This window comes from Mya arenaria, chromosome 2 (genome assembly GCF_026914265.1).
Source record: "Mya arenaria isolate MELC-2E11 chromosome 2, ASM2691426v1".
Lineage (NCBI taxonomy): Eukaryota > Metazoa > Mollusca > Bivalvia > Myida > Myidae > Mya > Mya arenaria.
In genome coordinates, this window is record NC_069123.1 from 49809253 (window position 1) to 49829779 (window position 20527).

The 20527-nt window shown below is 36.3% G+C and overlaps 1 pseudogene; it reads right to left on the reverse strand.

Moving 5' to 3' along the window:
- Positions 1–20527, reverse strand: part of LOC128215517 (transmembrane protein 209-like) — a 36571-nt pseudogene that overhangs the window by 6035 nt on the left and 10009 nt on the right.

The window sequence follows — 20527 nt, forward strand, 5'->3', positions numbered from 1 at the left end:
GGACATTGACGTATTCTGGTCTCCAAGCCAGATTTTTTCCCCTCATGGTGTTACATGAGTCCAGAAGCACACAAACTAGATTGTCTCATGGCAGTTCAAGTCTCTCAAACAGGCTTTCAAATTCTATGAAAATTGATTTAGAATCAGTTCTTGTGATTTTTAAGGAGGCCAAATGTCTCAACACTACATGTATTTCTTTCTCTATAACAGAAAAATAGCTGCAACAGTTTTCTCATTGTTTGTGTTTGTTGACTTGTCTTAGTTGAAACAAAACTGATATCCATTAACTCCTCCACATGTTCATCATTGAAATGGCAAGCCACTCCGTAAGTCATCTTGTATGATGCTGTACACCTTTTAAGTTTTAATTCGCTGAGAGCTTTTGTATCTTTGGCAAGTGTCTTAAGTAAGACACACAACTGTGGTGCCAGGGAGCATGTTCAGCCATAAATCTGAGTAGCATGGCCCATGGATTGAATTGTCAGTCATTGACAGGAACAACTGGATGCACTGGCTGAGGTGTCTTTCATCCCTGACTTTTGTAACCATCAACATACCTGGATGGGGAAATACAAATTACAACTATAGAATTTAAATCTCACTTAAACTGGGTCCTCAAGAAGTTTTGTTGAACTGTCTCAAATAGAAAATAAAATGACTGCCTCAACGTAATATATATTACTACTAAAAAATTTTTATTCATGTTTTTTTTTTTTAAATTTGAACCAAACCAATTTTCATTTGAACCTCCCATTATGGTCAACAGCCACTTCTTATTGAGAACAATGCTTCAAACATTATGAGAATAATAATGAAACGGTTTACAGCGGAAACTTCAATCGGCCAAATAACAAGAGGGCCAAATGGCCCTGAATCGCTCACCTGTCATATATTGCACATTCTTCCATTATATACAAATATTGAAAACCTAAGCCTATGAACAGGGGGCGTGGCCAATTTTGACCCCAGGGCTAAAGTTTGAACAATCTTAATAGTGGTCCGATAAACGATGCTTCATACCAAATATCTAAGGCCTTCGCCTTTTGGTTTCGTCGGAGAAGATTTTTTAAGTTTTCATCATATACATATATAAGGAAACCCATGACCGCCCGGGTGGGGCCATTTTTTGACCCCAGGGCCAAAGATTGAACAATATTGGTACAAGTCAACTAGATGATATATCAAGCCAAATATCTAAGCTCTTGTCACTACTTGATTTTACGTGTGTATCTATATATGTATATTTGTTATTAATTTTTGTATGTGGCCCATATTGAAAATTGGTATGTGTACTAAATATGTTATCCAGTTTAAATTAAGACGTTACTTGTCTTTGTGAGTTCGGAGAAGATTTTTTAAGTTTTCACTACAACACATATAGAGAAAACCCATCAGCCACGGGGTGTCGCCAATTTTGACCCCAGGGCCATAATTTGAACAAACTTTGTAGAGGTCCACTAGACGATGAATCATGCCAAATATCTAAGCTCTAAGTAACGTAAGTTCAGAGGAGATTTTTGATTTTTTTTATTATAAACATATAGAGAAAACCCATGACCCCCCAGGGGCGGGGCCAATTTTGACCCCAGGGCCATAATTTGAACAAACTTTGTAGAGGTCCACTAGACGATGAATCATGCCAAATATCTAAGCTCTAAGTAACGTAAGTTCAGAGGAGATTTTTGATTTTTTTTATTATAAACATATAGAGAAAACCCATGACCCCCCAGGGGCGGGGCCAATTTTGACCCCAGGGCCATAATTTGAACAAACTTTGTAGAGGTCCACTAGACGATGAATCATGCCAAATATCTAAGCTCTAGTCCATGTAAGTTAAGAGGAGAAGATTTTTGAAGTTTTAACTCTAAACATATCAAGTATACCCATGACCCCCAGGGGCTATGCCAATTTTGACCCCAAGGCCATAATTTGTTAATCTTTGTAGAGGTCCACTAGACGATGAATCATGCCAAATATCTAAGCTCTAGTCCAAGTAAGTTCAGAGGAGAAGATTTTTTAAGTTTTCACTATAAACATATAGAGAAAACCCATGACCCCCCGGGGCGGGGCCAATTTTGACCCAAGGGCCATAACTTGAACAAACTTTGTAGAGGTCCACTAGACGATGAATCATGCCAAATATCTAAGCTCTAGGCCAAGTAAGTTCAGAGGAGAAGATTTTTTAAGGTTTTCTCTATAAACATATAGAGAAAACCCATGACCCCCCGGGGCGGGGCCAATTTTGACCCCAGGGCCATAATTTGAACAAACTTTGTAGAGGTCCACTAGACGATGAATCATGCCAAATATCTAAGCTCTAGGCCAAGTAAGTTCAGAGGAGAAGATTTTTGAAGTTTTCCCTTTAAACATATAGAGAAAACCCATGACCCCCGGGGCGGGGCCAATTTTGACACCAAGGCCATTATTTGAACAATCTTTGTAAAGGTCCACTAGACGATGAATCATGCCAAATATCTAAGCTCTAGTCCAAGCAAGTTCAGAGGAGAAGATTTTTTAAGTTTTAACTATAAACATATAGAGAATACCCTAACCCCACGGGGCGGGGCCAATTTTGACCCCAAGGCCATAATTTGAACAATCTTTGTAGAGGTCCACTAGACGATGAATCATGCCAAATATCTAAGCTCTAAGCAACGTAAGTTCAGAGGAGATTTTTGATTTTTTTTACTATAAACATATAGAGAAAACCCATGACCCCCCAGGGGCGGGGCCAATTTTGACCCAAGGGCCATAATTTGAACAAATTTGTAGAGGTCCACTAGACGATGAATCATGCCAAATATCTAAGCTCTAGTCCAAGTAAGTTCAGAGGAGAAGATTTTTTAAGTTTTCACTATAAACATATAGAGAAAACTCATGACCCCCCGGGGCGGGGCCAATTTTGACCCAAGGGCCATAATTTGAACAAACTTTGTAGAGGTCCATTAGACGATGAATCATGCCAAATATCTAAGCTCTAGGCCAAGTAAGTTCAGAGGAGAAGATTTTTTAAGGTTTTCTCTATAAACATATAGAGAAAACCCATGACCCCCCGGGGCGGAGCCAATTTTGACCCCAGGGCCATAATTTGAACAAACTTTGTAGAGGTCCACTAGACGATGAATCATGCCAAATATCTAAGCTCTAAGTAACGTAAGTTCAGAGGAGATTTTTGATTTTTTTTATTATAAACATATAGAGAAAACCCATGACCCCCGGGGCGGGGCCAATTTTGACCCCAAGGCCATTATTTGAACAATCTATGTAAAGGTCCACTAGACGATGAATCATGCCAAATATCTAAGCTCTAGTCCAAGTAAGTTCAGAGGAGAAGATTTTTTAAGGTTTTCTCTATAAACATATAGAGAAAACCCATGACCCCCCGGGGCGGGGCCAATTTTGACCCCAGGGCCATAATTTGAACAAACTTTGTAGAGGTCCACTAGACGATGAATCATGCCAAATATCTTAGCTCTAGTCCAAGTAAGTTCAGAGGAGAAGATTTTTGAAGTTTTAACTCTAAACATATAGAGAATACCCATGACCCCCCGGGGCGGGGCCAATTTTGACCCCAGGGCCATAATTTGAACAAACTTTGTAGAGGTCCACTAGACGATGAATCATGGCAAATATCTAAGCTCTAGGCCATGTAAGTTCAGAGGAGAAGATTTTTTAAGTTTTCACTATAAACATATAGAGAAAACCCATGACCCCCCGGGGCGGGGCCAATTTTGACCCAAGGGCCATATTTTGAACAAACTTTGTAGAGGTCCACTAGACGATGAATCATGCCAAAAATCTAAGCTCTAGGCCAAGTAAGTTCAGAGACGAAGATTTTTTAAGGTTTTCACTATAAACATATAGAGAAAACCCATGACCCCCCGGGGCGGGGCCGATTTTGACCCAAGGGCCATAATTTGAACAAACTTTGTAGAGGTCCACTAGACGATGAATCATGCCAAATATCTAAGCTCTAAGCAATGTAAGTTCAGAGTAGATTTTTGATTTTTTTTACTATAAACATGTAGAGAAAACCCATGACCCCCCAGGGGCGGGGCCAATTTTGACCACAGGGCCATAATTTGAACAAACTTTGTAGAGGTCCACTAGACGATGAATCATGCCAAATATCTAAGCTCTAGTCCAAGTATGTTAAGAGGAGAAGATTTTTGAAGTTTTAACTATAAACATATCAAGTATACCCATGACCCCCCGGGGCTGGGCCAATTTTGACCCCAAGGCCATAATTTGTTAATCTTTGTAGAGGTCCACTAGACGATGAATCATGCCAAATATCTAAGCTCTAGTCCAAGTAAGTTCAGAGGAGAAGATTTTTTAAGTATTAACTCTAAACATATAGAGAATACCCATGATCCCCCGGGGCGGGGCCAATTTTGACCCCAGGGCCATAATTTGAACAAACTTTGTAGAGGTCCACTAGACGATGAATCATGCCAAATATCTAAGCTCTAGGCCATGTAAGTTCAGAGGAGAAGATTTTTTAAGTTTTCACTATAAACATATAGAGAAAACCCATGACCCCCCGGGGCGGGGCCAATTTTGACCCAAGGGCCATAATTTGATCAAACTTTGTAGAGGTCCACTAGACGATGAATCATGCCAAAAATCTAAGCTCTAGGCCAAGTAAGTTCAAAGGAGAAGATTTTTTAAGTTTTCACTATAAACATATAGAGAAAACCCATGACCCCCGGGGCGGGGCCAATTTTGACCCCAAGGCCATAATTTGAACAATCTTTGTAAAGGTCCACTAGACGATGAATCATGCCAAATATCTAAGCTCTAGTCCAAGTAAGTTCAGAGGAGAAGATTTTTGAAGTTTTAACTCTAAACATATAGAGAATACCCATGACCCCCGGGGCGGGGCCAATTTTGACCCCAGGGCCATAATTTGAACAATCTTTGTAGAGGTCCACTAGACGATGAATCATGCCAAATATCTAAGCTCTAGGCCATGTAAGTTCAGAGGAGAAGATTTTTTAAGTTTTCACTATAAACATATAGAGAAAACCCATGACCCCCCGGGGCGGAGCCAATTTTGACCCCAGGGCCATAATTTGAACAAACTTTGTAGAGGTCCACTAGACGATGAATCATGCCAAAAATCTAAGCTCTAGGCCAAGTAACAGAGGAGAAGATTTTTTAAGTTTTAACTATAAACATATAGAGAATACCCTAACCCCCCGGGGCGGGGCCAATTTTGACCCCAAGGCCATAATTTGAACAATCTTTGTAGAGGTCCACTAGACGATGAATCATGCCAAATATCTAAGCTCTAAGCAATGTAAGTTCAGAGGAGATTTTTTATTTTTTTTATTATAAACATATAGAGAAAACCCATGACCCCCAGGGGCGGGGCCAATTTTGACCCCAGGGCCATAATTTGAACAAACTTTGTAGAGGTCCACTAGACAATGAATCATGCCAAATATCTAAGCTCTAGTCCAAGTAAGTTAAGAGGAGAAGATTTTTGAAGTTTTAACTATAAACATATCAAGTATACCCATGACCCCCCGGGGCTGGGCCAATTTTGACCCCAAGGCCATAATTTGAACAATCTTTGTAAAGGTCCACTAGACGATGAATTATGCCAAATATCTAAGCTCTAGTCCAAGTAAGTTCAGAGGAGAAGATTTTTGAAATTTTAACTATAAACATATAGAGAATACCCATGACCCCCCGGGGCGGGGCCAATTTTGACCCCAGGGCCATAATTTGAACAGGGCCATAATTTGAACAAACTTTGTAGAGGTCCACTAGACGATGAATCATGCCAAATATCTAAGCTCTAGGCCATGTAAGTTCAGAGGAGAAGATTTTTTAAGTTTTCACTATAAACATATAGAGAAAACCCATGACCCCCCGGGGCGGGGCCAATTTTGACTCAAGGGCCATAATTTGAACAAACTTTGTAGAGGTCCACTAGACGATGAATCATGCCAAAAATCTAAGCTCTAGGCCAAGTAAGTTCAGAGGAGAAGATTTTTGAAGTTTTCACTAAAAACAAATAGAGAAAACCCATGACCTCCCGGGGCGGGGCCAATTTTGACCCCAAGGCCATAATTTGAACAATCTTTGTAAAGGTCCACTAGACGATGAATCATGCCAAATATCTAAGCTTTAGTCCAAGTAAGTTTAGAGGAGAAGATTTTTGAAGTTTTAACTCTAAACATATAGAGAATACCCATGACCCCCCGGGGCGGGGCCAATTTTGACCCCAGGGCCATAATTTGAACAAACTTTGTAGAGGTCCACTAGACGATGAATCATGCCAAATATCTAAGCTCTAGGCCATGTAAGTTAAGAGGAGAAGATTTTTGAAGTTTTCACTATAAACATATAGAGAAAACCCATGACCCCCCGGGGCGGGGCCAATTTTGACCCAAGGGCCATAATTTGAACAAACTTTGTAGAGGTCCACTAGACGATGAATCATGCCAAAAATCTAAGCTCTAGGCCAAGTAAGTTCAGAGACGAAGATTTTTTAAGGTTTTCACTATAAACATATAGAGAAAACCCATGACCCCCCGGGGCGGGGCCAATTTTGACCCCAGGGCCATAATTTGAACAAACTTTGTAGAGGTCCACTAGACGATGAATCATGCCAAATATCTAAGCTCTAGGCCAAGTAAGTTCAGAGGAGAAGATTTTTTAAGTTTTCACTAAAAACATATAGAGAAAACCCATAACACCCCGGGGCGGGGCCAATTTTGACCCCAGGGCCATAATTTGAACAATCTTGGTAGAGGACCATTTGGTGATCCTACCTACCATATATCAACGGCCTTAGCCTTGTGGTTTGGGAGAAGAAGATTTTTAAAGTTTTTCCTTTTGTTTGCCATGGCAACCAGAGTTCTGCATGGAATTGAATTCTTTGAACAACTTTGATAGAAGACCACCCAAGGAACATCCCTATGAAGTTTTATTAATATTGGCCAAGCGGTTAAGGAGGAGATGTCTTTTAAGTAAATTGTTGACGGACGACGCACGCCGCCCGACAGACGTCGGACAAAAGGCGATCATAAAAGCTCACCATGTCACAAAGTGACAGGTGAGCTAAAAATCGATTACTATGACACAATCCGAATCGGGATGTCCGAAATAATGCTATAGCGCAAAATTCATTCTCAGTTTGATCACTTTCTATCAACTTAAAAAGAAACGTTTCGGGAATTTCTCTTCAAAATAAATGGCAAATATGCCCTTAAATCGACGAATCGATGTTTTTAGAGGTTGGTGGTGTCGTTTTTTTCCATTTTCCAATACCCGTTTATTCGTCTTCGTCGTCTGTCATATCAGGATACGACCATCCGGATACTGTCTTCTAGTCCCATCTGTAATTTCCGTAATTATCGGATGCTATCTTAACCAATCATATAGCTCGATTGCCAAGACGTAAATAGGTTCGTTAATTTCCGGCTTTACACTTCCAGAAAACTCACTTTTCGTACCCATATTGTTCGAACTGAGCTCGAATCGCTCCCCCTGTACCTCCCCCCCCCCCCCCCCCCAGAAAAACTCAACGGATTTACATTAATCTCAAAATCGATCCGTGAGGCCTTAAATTAATCCGGAATTTTATCATCCCTGTCAGTGAAACACGAATTGCATTGTGTATCTGAGGGGGGGTCCCAAGGATATCATAACGCAACTTACCATAGCCGCCTAGCGTTTTTGTTCACAAAGCCGTCCCACACAGTTAATTCTTAATTTGCATGTTGTGTACTGAAAAGTTTCAGCTTTCCATGACACTCTTCAATAAATCTATCCATGAATTAAAACAAATTAACAAATAACTACCAGGTATTAAATGGGAATAATGTATTTTTTACCTAAATTATTGATAAATGCAACTTATATTGCAGTCAAACTGGCTAAAATATCAGAAAAATGTGTCCTGTTCCCTAAAGTCAGGTTTTGAAGTTGCAGACAACAGTCCAAAGACCAAGAATTTAAGCATTTAGCCAGGGGCAGGCAAATCTTTGAAAAAAAATGAAATGTCATTTTTTTTAGATTTAAATAAAATTCAAATTACACAAACCTTGATAAAATCCTTTTGGAAACTAGATGCCTATATAGATACCCTCAGGAACTTTTGTGTGAAATTTCATTACTGTACACTGCATATAAACTGAGTTATTTCAAAACCTGGTTGGTTCAAATCCAACTGAAGCAATCTCTAATCAATATTAACCTTAGTTCAACTAACAAATTAAATATTTGAATGTAGGAAGATTTGTTTTTAAAAAATCAGCAATGATGTTTTTCCTTTAATTGTCTCAGTTTCAATACAACAACAAATGAAAAATTTAATAAACAAGTTCATAAGCACTGTTCTATCTGAGAAGTTCCATGGATGTGAATCGCTTACTGTGGCAATGGTTTCCTAATCACCATTGAAGTTATATCCACTGCTCGATCTAAGGCATTATTAATACTACTTCAATATAAGCAATTTGCTCTGCCTTTTTTTTTTATAGATTATAAGTATCTATCACGTGTTTCCGGTATGGGTAGAAAAAACCGACCCAAGGGCACATGCGTAAGCCGGTAACGAGGCTTGCCGAGTAACCGGTCACGCAGCGTGGCCGAGGGTCAAATTTTTCGATCCGGACCGGAAAAACATGATTGATATATTTTTTGGCATACCTAAAATTATGAATTTGTGGAAAAATTGACCTAAAAAATGCACTTTTGTACATTTCACCAAAAAGCATGTGCGACGTTGTGTACTGACGTCATAAAGAGCAGTAATTTTAAATCACCATTGACGTCAAATGGATCCTTTAAAAATCGTGCTTTTAGGATTATTATTTTCATTTTTAATTAAAAGTATTGTATACTTATATTTTTGATTGCGCTTTTTATTGAAATTGCATAATATACTTTTCATAAACCATACAATAAAAGAAATAAGAAGTGGGGCGTTGTTGCGCGTGACTCATCTTACATGATGGGGGTTGTAAGACGATTTTTTCCAGAACAGGTCACATGACCGGAAACACATGTCCGGTAATCAAGAAAATTGTCTATTCCAAAGGTAATCTTTTTTTTACATTAAACTCATGACGATATTTGTCTGTCAGATTATCCACTATTATGCCATTGCATCTTCTTTGCTGAACGAACGATAAATGAATACTCACTATTTAGCAGTATTTTTTTGGTCACGAATAGCAACTTTTTTACCTGTCGGCCCTATTTTGGCAAATAGAGAATTTTTAGAAAATTTGTTCTTACATGTAAATACAGTTCGAATTTATCAAAACAAAAGTAACATTTTGGGTTTATTCAGGGAAGACCATAAAATAGCAATTTTGATTTATAAGTATGTAGGTTGGTTTCAAAAGCTCATTACAGTTTACTTTACCTAGTTGCTAAGTTATCAAATTTTTAAAAAAAATATTACTTTAATGGACTATAATATACTGTAGAGGGGCCTTGTCGTAAAGTAAAGAAAAAAAGGTCCTATGAATAGGGGGACTTTGACTTTCAGTCAAGACAATCCCAGGTAAAATCCCCGCTCTGCACAGACAAACTGCTGGGAAAAGCCCCGCCAAATGCCCCCGCACCCTAGGGACAACCTAGGTTAGGCCCATTCCCCGCTTTTTTAGGCACAAAAACAATACCTACGCATTCACTCAGTACAGCCAGCCCACTTGGAAGGTAAAAACAGGGCCCATTTCCCCTGCTATACCCCAGGTCTTGACAATTGACTGATGCATAAATGTTGAAGAATGATGGGTGGGAAATATTTCATTGTTTCATTAATTATAAAATATGAGAATTTATCACACATGCAAAAAGCCACCGAATGGGTGATGGTATTCCTTCTGTTCTGCAATTCATTCAGAACGCGGAACAAAACATCAATTTGGTGTGGCCGTAGTCAATAATTTAATTGAGTTGCACCAAATGTCTAACCGTACACAAGGACATTTCATATCACACACTTATACTGGAAATTTCCTTTAATTTAAATGAAGGACTAAGAAATGTATACAAAACAAAGACTCACGGCGCACACAGCAAAAGACGTTCACTATGCTATTTTCTGCTTCTACAAGTGTGAAATATTTTGGATTTGCTTGCATTTTAATGATGGAATCCTTGGCCAAAATTCCAACTCGACGGAATTTTGTAGAACGATGCAACGCTGTGTGCGCCGTGAGTCGTTGTTTTGTAAACATTTCTTAGTAATTAGTAATATCTAAGAACTCATACATGTGTTAAAATGTTAATTTTGTTCATTTCATCCATTAAACGAATTGTTTGTAAAATTTATTTTAGTTCTTAAAATAAATATCGGTATTTCAAGAAAGGCTGTTGTTAACGTGAATTTTAAATATGCTGCTGTAAATTCTTCTTATAACAGGCTTATTTTATTAAATAAGTAGTTTGAATTACTCTCTCAACTGTGACGATAATGCATTCAACATTGAACTATTATTCCAAATGATATTTCTTTCATGAAATGAATGTATATCCAATCCATTTGATCGATTTTAAGATGTTAAATTTATGTTCTAGGTTGGCCGTCATGGTGATACGTCCAAATTATCCCTTGTCCCTCTATAAGAGACGGAGTCAACCCTCATATGTTTCACCAAATGTTGACAAAAGATGGATAAATTTAATTGATGCAGTGATAAATACATTTAAATTGAAGACAAGATATACTCCAGCCAACTCCGTTCCATGTACATCCCCGGTAAAAGAAAGTCAACAGTCAAGAAATGATTGAACTACGTGTTAATGTACAATTAATCATTAAACTATTGAATAGAAGAAATAAATGATTACATATTTTGCTGGTTGGATCAATTTTATTTGTATGTGACGTCATTATAAACTACTTATTTCTTTTTCATGATAAAAGCCAAACCCTTTGAGTGAAATGATTCAAAACGTCGCGCTCATAATGTAAAAATTCAACACTTTTAAGTTATGAATGTAGTGGATGCAATAACAATTTATTTGATATATGTTTGAATTTTACATAAGTAAAGTCATGTTGTTGTTGACATCAATATAATCTTATATCATTGTTGTTTGGCATGGCCTTCGTACAACTTTGAAAACATTATACATCGGAAATGTGTACACAAATGACAAATCTATCAAAGTTTTTTAAAACACTGTAATAGTTTTTTTTTCAAAAAGGAAACATATTTAGGGCAGTCTATTTTATCAGAATCTGAAAGTGGGTTACAAAATGACCTGTTGTTGTTAAAAGATTACTGATATAGACAGAACGTTTTTCACATAAGTATTAGTGTAAATGCAAATAAAACAAAGGTTATAATTTTTAAAAAAGGCTGAAACATTAGGCAAAATTTAATTTTGTTTGTATCAAGGGCTTGAGTTTGAAATTGTGAATAAATTTACTTATCTAGGAATAGTAATAAGCACTGGTGGGTCATTTAGCACAACGTTTGACAATTGGTCAGGACAGGCTATGAAGACTTTTTACAAGCTTAATTCAGACCTAATAAAATTTCCTGGTATAGCAACATGCTATTATTTATCTTTGTTTGATAGCATTAAGTTAGAAAGAGATTATTTAAAGTTCTGTGAAAAAATACTGGGTGTTAAAACCCAAACTCAGAACAATTTTGTGTATGGAGAACTTGGTAGAATACCATTACTAATTATAGGAATTGTAAATGTGATTAATTATTTTTTAAAGATTTTACAATGTGATGATATTAAATATGTTAAAGCTGTTTAAAGAAAATCGTATACAGATTTAGAAAGATTGCCAAATTGTTAGTCATGGGCAAAAGTTCTTATAGATTTATTACAATCACTATGATTTTATGATGTATGTTTATTTCAAAGTGTTTGTGTTTTTAATATAAATTTATATGTGAACTGTAACAGAGAGCAAAAGATTTTATGTACATAATTGGTTTGCTGAATTTAATAATTTATCTAGAGCCAAAACATTTGTATTATTCGCAGACTGTAAGTTGCAGCCATTTTTGTGTTGTTAATATATAGTTAAATTTAGGAAAGCAGTGACGAGACCTAGACTCCCGTCAAATTGAGGAAATTTTGAGAAATTGAGGCCGGTAGATGACACAAACCTACTCCTATATCTGTATATGAAAGGAAAAGTCAAGTTTGCCATAAAATAGTAGATGAATTTCATTTCTTGTTTAAATGTACTTTATTTAGTTATTTAAGAAGACAATACATACATAATACTATTTAAATAGACTAAATTTGTTGAATTTTTACAAATACAAATAAGACTATTCAAAGGAAATTAGCATTTGTTTATCCACAAGGCTTTTAAATTGAGAGTCCCTGTTATATTTATAATGATGTTAACGACTCATTTAAGTAACATTTGTAACCACTGTCACCTCCCTATGGTTATATGATATTCTATGTGTACTGTCTATGTTCAATTTGTGTTTCGACAGTACCTTGTCAGTATAAATAAGTGTATGTTTATTAATATATATTGTGGCCTACGATCGATTGATGGAAGTGCATTTAATTCTATATATTATGAATACATTGATGTACATATGTATGTTCATGAGCCTATGGTCTGGCTATATGCATTTGAATAAACTATGAAACTGTCTTTTGATTCCACATCTAATGTCTGGTTGGTGATATATTATTCTATGGCGTCAAAGCCCCCCCCCCCCCAGATGAAAAGTAGATAAAATATTTAGCCATGCTGGACATCCTTATGGTGCTCATGGCTAAAGATAAAAAATACCCGTAATGAACTACTCTTCTATTGTCATCACAAAAGTGCCTCCCTTGTTGAAGACCGTCGTCTGTAGCACAATAGAAACATTGTCATATGGTATTATTTGAAATGTGAAAACTTTGTAAACCTTGTTTTCGCATAACACACTAGGCTCGGGTTGGGATGAACCTTTCTTACACGAAAGGCCATGCAAGATACAAATTATCATCTTACGAGGGAAAGTCATATTCATGGTAGTCAATTTCTTTGTCAGTGCTTTTTATTATTTCCTGATTTCTTCTTGATAAATATATTTTGACCATTTTCGAAGCAAGGGATTTAACTGGAGTGTGGGCAGTTTTATGATTAACCTTAGGAATGGCGATTTTGTTATTAAATGTAATCATTTCTTGGCTTTTGAATTTCTCTCACTTTGGAATGTACATGGGACGGGTTTGGCTGAAGTGTATTTTGCCTTCCATTTTATTGTATTTATTACTTCATCCATTTATCTTTGTAAACTTTTGGTGAAACTACAGAGGGACAATGGGTATTTGGACGTCTCCCTTCAGGCAACATAAATTAAACATTTTCAAATCGATCAAATTGATGTAAATTCATACCATGAGTAAGAGTTTTGGGTTGTATACATTCTCGTCATAATTAAGAGAGCAATACAAAGTATAAAATGGAATAAAATAAGCATGTAATGATACGTTTGTTAAGCATACCGAATAAACATAGTCGGCTTTATTTAGATGAGAAGAATTTCACGTTAAAGGCAGCACATATAACATTCACGTTTACAACAGCAGTTCTTGAAAATTGGATATTTATTGAAAACAAATATAAAAACATTTAACGAATAGTTCGTTTTATGAAAGTAATTGGCAAAACTAACTTTTTAACGCATGTCTGATTTATTAACTATTACTTATAACTAAGACATATGTACAAAACAAAGAATCACGGCGCACACAGCGTTGCATCGTTCTACAAAATTCTGTCGAGTTGAAATTTTGGCCAAGGATTGCATCGATACAAGCAAATCTAAAGTATTTCACACGTGTAGAAGCAGAAAATATCATAGTATTTTATAGGCTAAGAAATATTTTCCTATCTTTTCTCTAAAAAAGGTTATTTATGAATTACGGTCACTTTCTTGCTTGTTAACATCAGTTTTGAACCGTTGTGACACATGTGAGAACCCCGTTGAAGTCATGTGATTCCTCACCCTGAGTAACAATCATTACACATTGTAAATTATTTTTATTGCTGAACGTACTTTATCACATTATTTATGTTAAGCAATATCACTCAATTTTAAAGATAGGCTGGCCAGACGTCTCTATTGTACCTTGAATACTGAACAGGTTTCAGTAACAATCATTACACATTGTAGATTATTCTTAATTGCTGAACGTACTTTATCACATTATTGATGTTAGGCAATTTTTGCTCAGTCTTAAAGATACATGTATTTGTAGGATGGTCAGACACTACTATTTTATCATAAGCACTGGATAGGCATAAGTTTAATTATTTTGCTAGATTCAAAACTCCAAATTTAACAATTTGTGGAAATTGTGAATAAAATACCTCGGGGAAATTTGAAAAACAATCTCCTGTGATCTGAATAAACAAAGGGAAGTAACTCTCAAAACATTAAGAAACTTGTAAGACAAGAGGAACACCTCTGCCTCACAAATTATATGTCAGGCCCTTGTTATTCCCAAACCCTTGTGTGTGCCTAATTTCAGGACAACCTATTCCCTCCACAAAACAGAAAGAGCTAGTACTGGTTTACATCAAGTGAAAGGGCACATACATTTTTAACAAGTCACAATGGCTAATGGTTAAATATGTAAGGCACTAGTACCTTTCATGGGTAGCATAGGCAGCCATTGTAATAACTCATTTTGATCAACATTCCCAACAACCCAAAAACCTTACATTTCAACTAGGCTTGAACAATTGCACCAAGGCCTCCTGAATGAATTCAGATTTTGAACACTGAATGTGTGAAAAGTTTTAAAACATTTCATCTTAAAATGTCAATTATTTTGAGCCACATACATTTTACAACAGACCATCCGAATAACCAACAGCATGATTCCATTATATCTCCTTCAAACTCATAATGACATTACAAGGACAAGCAGTAGCTGAACTGTAACAGTAAATATATATATCATATACACATGGCCATTCACCTCCAAAAAGGTGTATAAATATTGGGAATGATTTAAATATCAAACATGAGTGCAGCGGAGCGGACACCAATGCTGACCTGTTGCTGTTTATTAGTGAAAATGTGGCATAGCTCTACAAATATTAAACAAGAGTGCAGCGGAGCGGACACCAATGATGACCTGTTGCTGTTTATTAGTGAAAATGTGGCATAGCTCTACAAATAACAAAGTCAGAGTTATGTACCTTGCAATACAAGCTATCTTTTGCAGCATGTGTACCAAGTTTCATTTGAATATCAAATATACAAAATTGACTATACAGAAAATTACACCGAATCTATAACAGTACCAAACTTTTTATCTTCGAAAGAAGATGAAAATAATAAAAAATATAATAGGACAAACTAATAAGCTATAGAATACCTTGGGCAGGTTGAACACAGTGTCTCTAATGACCACTTGGAAATGTGGTGGGTTAATGCTGGTCTGGTATAGAAGTAAGTTTTCCTTCTCCAGGTCTGAAATAATGGGCACCATGGCATTTTAACAACATATTTCATTTCAAGATAGAAAAAAAAGTATTTTTATAAAAATTTTCTTAATTACGGTACTAACAAAACTATTTTATTATAGAAAATGAGCAAGTTGAGCAATCAAGCATTTGACTTTATGAGACACACTTAATATATAACTGACATTGGTAAACATTGGTTACCACAAAGGATGGGTATTGATGGGAAAAAAGCACTGTGATATATCGCAATATTTCCATAGTGTACTGTTTGAATAACAAAACGAAGAACTTGTGAGGAATTTATAAAATTGAATGCTAATTTACAGCATTATTACTCTCTTGAAATGATGAAAAGAAAATGTTTGTCCTATAATAATAATAATAATAATAATAATAATAATAATATCTTTATTTAGAGAAGGTATATACACATTATGACATAATTACATGTTCGACCATAACAACATCATATTTACAATGTAACTATATTGGCATTTTTGTGCTTTTCTAACTTTGAAAACATAAAATAATAAAAAAAAAATCAGATACTACTACTATATTAATGATTTAACAAGTGGAAAATGATGAGTTGTTCGACATTTCAAAACACATTGATGAACCTGGTTGTCAAGTGTTATAAAAAGTATCTAAGGCTACATATCCTTACTAGGTTTATCTTGAGTCTTGAGGAAGTGGCCATTGGGATACCTTAGGCCCGGGGAAGCCTAGAATCCAGGTATGTGCAGAACATGTGCATCACAAACTGGAAAAAAATTGTATAAAAGTTAGGTTTTAACTTAAAAGATATTAGTGTTGCAGCCTGTCCTCATGGAGACCAACTTGGGTACCCTTCTGCCTTCAGAATTGAATGCTATAGATAATAAAGTAATTGCTTTATTCTGTTAAAAAGCTTATTTTATGCTAATAAATATATCCACACTTGGTATCTATGGTAGTTGGAGCTTCTGAAACTGTTTACGTAAACACAATTCTAACTGTTTTTGTCAAATTCATAATATTAAGGTTCAACACAGTCCAATACAATATTCCCTTTCCACCCTAAGCACCCTGTCCCTTCATACAGCACACTGCCCTTTTTAAAACCTGGCAAAAAAACGAGCTTTCATCCGAGTTAAAGTTTACACCCAAGTGAAGGTTCTCATCCGAGCAAAACTTCTCACCAAAGTGAAGGTTCAGACCCAAGTGAATGTTCTCATCTGAGTGAAAGCTCTCACTGAGTGATAGTTTTTATCCGAGCGAAAATTCTCACCAAAGTGAAGGTTCTCATCCGAGTGAATGTTCTCACCCAAGGAAAGGTTCTCATCCGAGTGAAAGTTCTGTCCAAAGTGAAGATTTTTCAACCGAGGGAACCAGACCAAGTAAATGTTCTAACCTGAATGGAGTTGAAGTTCTCACCTGAGTATCTGTGGGCAAATGTTCGCTCCATGGTTTCCCATACTGGCCCCCACCACCACCTCGATTCCACAAGAACTCGCTGACACACCCATCACTTCCCAACTCTGAAAATGTACAATGGTATTTATCCTATATGATGTGTTTTATGAATTTATTTTCGCATTATAGCCCACTGAGCTAAACAGAAGAATAGATGGCTACACTTTATCCTATTGATAGATAAGGTATCATCATATTGAGTTTAGGTATATGTATCACGATGGCCAACAGTACATTAGATGTCTAGCTTTAATCCTCTTGATAGATAGGGGACCATCATATTGAGGTTAGGTATATGTATCACGATGGCCAAGAGTAGAAAAGATGCCTACCCTTAATCCTCTTGACCAGGTACTCCTGATTGGACGTACAATCTAGATAGGGGACCATCATATTAAGGTTAGAGTGGTCTTCTCCAAATCTTGTACTGAATTGTACCCTTGGGCATCTTCATACAACTTAATTTAAAAGCAGCTGTGTGGCACGAAGATATATAGTGCAGGTTAACGCCAAAACTTGTTCCTTTTGCTCTTTTTTCACTTGAACAAGGGGCATAACTTAATAAGTATTGAAACAAGAGTGATGTTCTTTGCTATTTATGTGCATATTGTTTGCCAGTGATCCAGCTATGCCTAAATAGGAGGGATGAGAGCCATGCTGCCCTTTAATGGCCCCTACCTCCTTTTTACTTCACCCAACTGTAGACTTTTGTTTGACAGAGCTGCCTTTGATGAATATTATGATGGCAAATTGCTAATATGTGCATATTGTTTCTGGCAACATGTGTATCAAGTTTCATTTGAGAATCTTGAAAGTTAAAAGTTTTGACACTAAAACACTGACAATAACTAGGCTGACAGCGATACCAAGGTTATTTCAGAGTACCTAATAAAATCCACATCTCCACAATGTTGTTCACAGGGATTAAATGAATACAATCAGTTTCTTTTTCTACTTTTAGTCTGGGATGATTCAGTGATTTTCTAGTCTGCAATTTGGAAAATAGCCAATAAAGAAAGTTTTTTTTATTTCTTAAATAAATGCAAACATGGAGGTCAGGAGAAATGAGTTCTACCTTGTAACAGAATGGTCCAAGCCTGCGATTAAGAAGCAACATATATTTATGCCTCTCATAATATGTATTATGTTTATATTTGTACCTTTGGCTAGTGGCCTTAAACTGAGATCAAGTGAGTGTCAATATAAAGAAGAATCATTGCTCTTGTGATACAGACCTTTCTGAGGCGCTCAATCCAGAGGAACAGGTCATCTGTCACTCCCAGAGTCCTCCAGACCTGAAACATGCAACTAGTACATTTCAAGTAGTTGAAACATATCTATATGCAAGGAAATAGGGAGGACAAAGTTGTATAAGCGGATAAAAGGGACAGTCCCATCATAAAATTGACCACACAAGAAATCAAAACCACAACGTAAATATTTGGCCTATCATACGGAACTTCTGCTTTAAGAAACAAAGTTGTTAACCTTCAAATCTTTACTAAACGGAAAGTTTCATTGACACACTAGTGATCCGCAGTAATCTATACAATTTAAAGATAATTATATCAGCTGGGTTTTTTATATTCGATGCAGAAAATGTAACTTCCTCAATTAATTTTTGCTATACGGCCAATTTCAGCCAGTTTTGGTTCATATTTAATAAATTACCCGTTAGTCCAGTTTACCTGTCTGTGGTATATATGTTAAAACTAAATCTGTTTGTGAATACATGGTACTTCTGTTTGTCCAGAATTGTCTTGGAAACAACTCATAAGCTAAAGATAAGTTGGAAGTTTAATCTTAAACAAGAGCTGTCAGAAAGACATCACACTGGACAACTCTGCCGCTTTTAAGTTTAAGGATTGCAAAGTTTTAGTGAAACAGGCGTGGATTACTGTTATATCTACTTAACATGAAAAACCTTAACCAGCATGCCTGAGTCAAATAATAAAAGGGCAGTATATGCATAATATTTCAATGCAATAAATCAAGTAGTTACTGATTCATTGACTTATTTGTGCATACATGCAACCAAAGAGACAATTCAATAATTGAATTTCCTATGTCATGATAATGAGATATTACTGTTTTATACTGTGAATACAATGTTTCTTTTTATTTGATGGACGTTCACATTACGTCTTCAAGTGATTATCTAAAAGCACAGATGTAATGCATTCCAGAGTCATTTGGAATCAAACCATTTATAAATATTACACAAATTTGCCTCTTTTATAGAATATTTAACAGTTAAAGGGAAGTAATCCAATTAAATATTTATGTATCATAAAATTATGATTTTACTCTCAGATGCATTTCCATGACTCAAGTATTAATGCATTTATGATGTATTCTATGTATTTTGGGTTGGTGGCCTTTTATAATAAACTAAACAATTAGCTTGAGATGGACTTGACAGCTCTTTGTTCACAAAAGTTTATAATCCTTCATAAAAGATAGTCCCCACTAAAACCCTGTCTCGAAATTGTATATTACCTCTTCTCCCAAATAATCGCTATCATTCGTCCACGACTTATGGCTCTGTTGGGATTGACTGGCGAGCTGGAACTGGTTATTACGGAACACGTGGCTCAGGTCCAGGCTTGGACGGCCGTAACTCCAGAATGATGAACTGTTCAGCGACATGTCCTGGCAACCTGTGATAAAGCGACCATCTTATCAACCAATGCATCGTTTTTTGATTTTCAGAATCAATTGTTTTTATGGATTTTTAAAGGATTATTTTCTTAAAACAAGGTATATTTAAAGTTGCAAGTTTAAATCTCAATGCAGTGGTTTTAATAATAATTCAGTTATTGACAGCCAAATGGCAATTTTCATTAAAATCAAATAATGCTAACCCTAAATGATATGCAGAATAAATGCATCGCTGCATCGTACATAATACAGGCTTTCAAGTGACCAAAAACTACAAAGCTTTTTTTAAAAGAAAGTAATGACTACTGAACATTTCCATCAGTGTTATGTTGATAAACATTTACATTTTTTTCAAGATTCTAAAGATCTTTGTGTTGAACTTGCACAAATCTTAAAGTAACTGGCTAGCTAGGGGAAGTTGGTGGCATGCCAATATTTTGAAATTGAGTGCTTCATTTCCCGCATTTTAGGCCATTCTAAGAGCATTTTTATAAAACACTTGTATTCTATTATTCAACCAAAAAAGTGGAAAGAGTAGGGCTTTTCCAAGCCAAGAAGGTAAAAGTGAGCCCACTTTAAAGCCTGAATTAATAAGGAAACAGCTAAGCAACAATATAAAGTAAGGCTTCATGACCCGCGGACTTACCGAGAGCTGCCTTGTAGTCTTTCTCATCTTGCTCCTTTAGGTACACTGACAGGGACTGTAAGTCTGTCATCTTGTCAGATGGCGCTGAAAATTTGATGCGGTTGATTAAACAAATAATAATACAAAGAAAATTGACAACGCTAAGAACACCACAAGTCCCCGACAATGCAAAGACCATTGCAAGACCATGACAATGCCAAGAGCATTGCAAGTCCATGACTACGCTTAGAACACCTAGAGTCCATGACAACGCCAAAAACACCACAAGTTCATGACAACGCCAAAAACACAACAAGTCCATGACAACGCCAAGAACATCACAAGTCCAT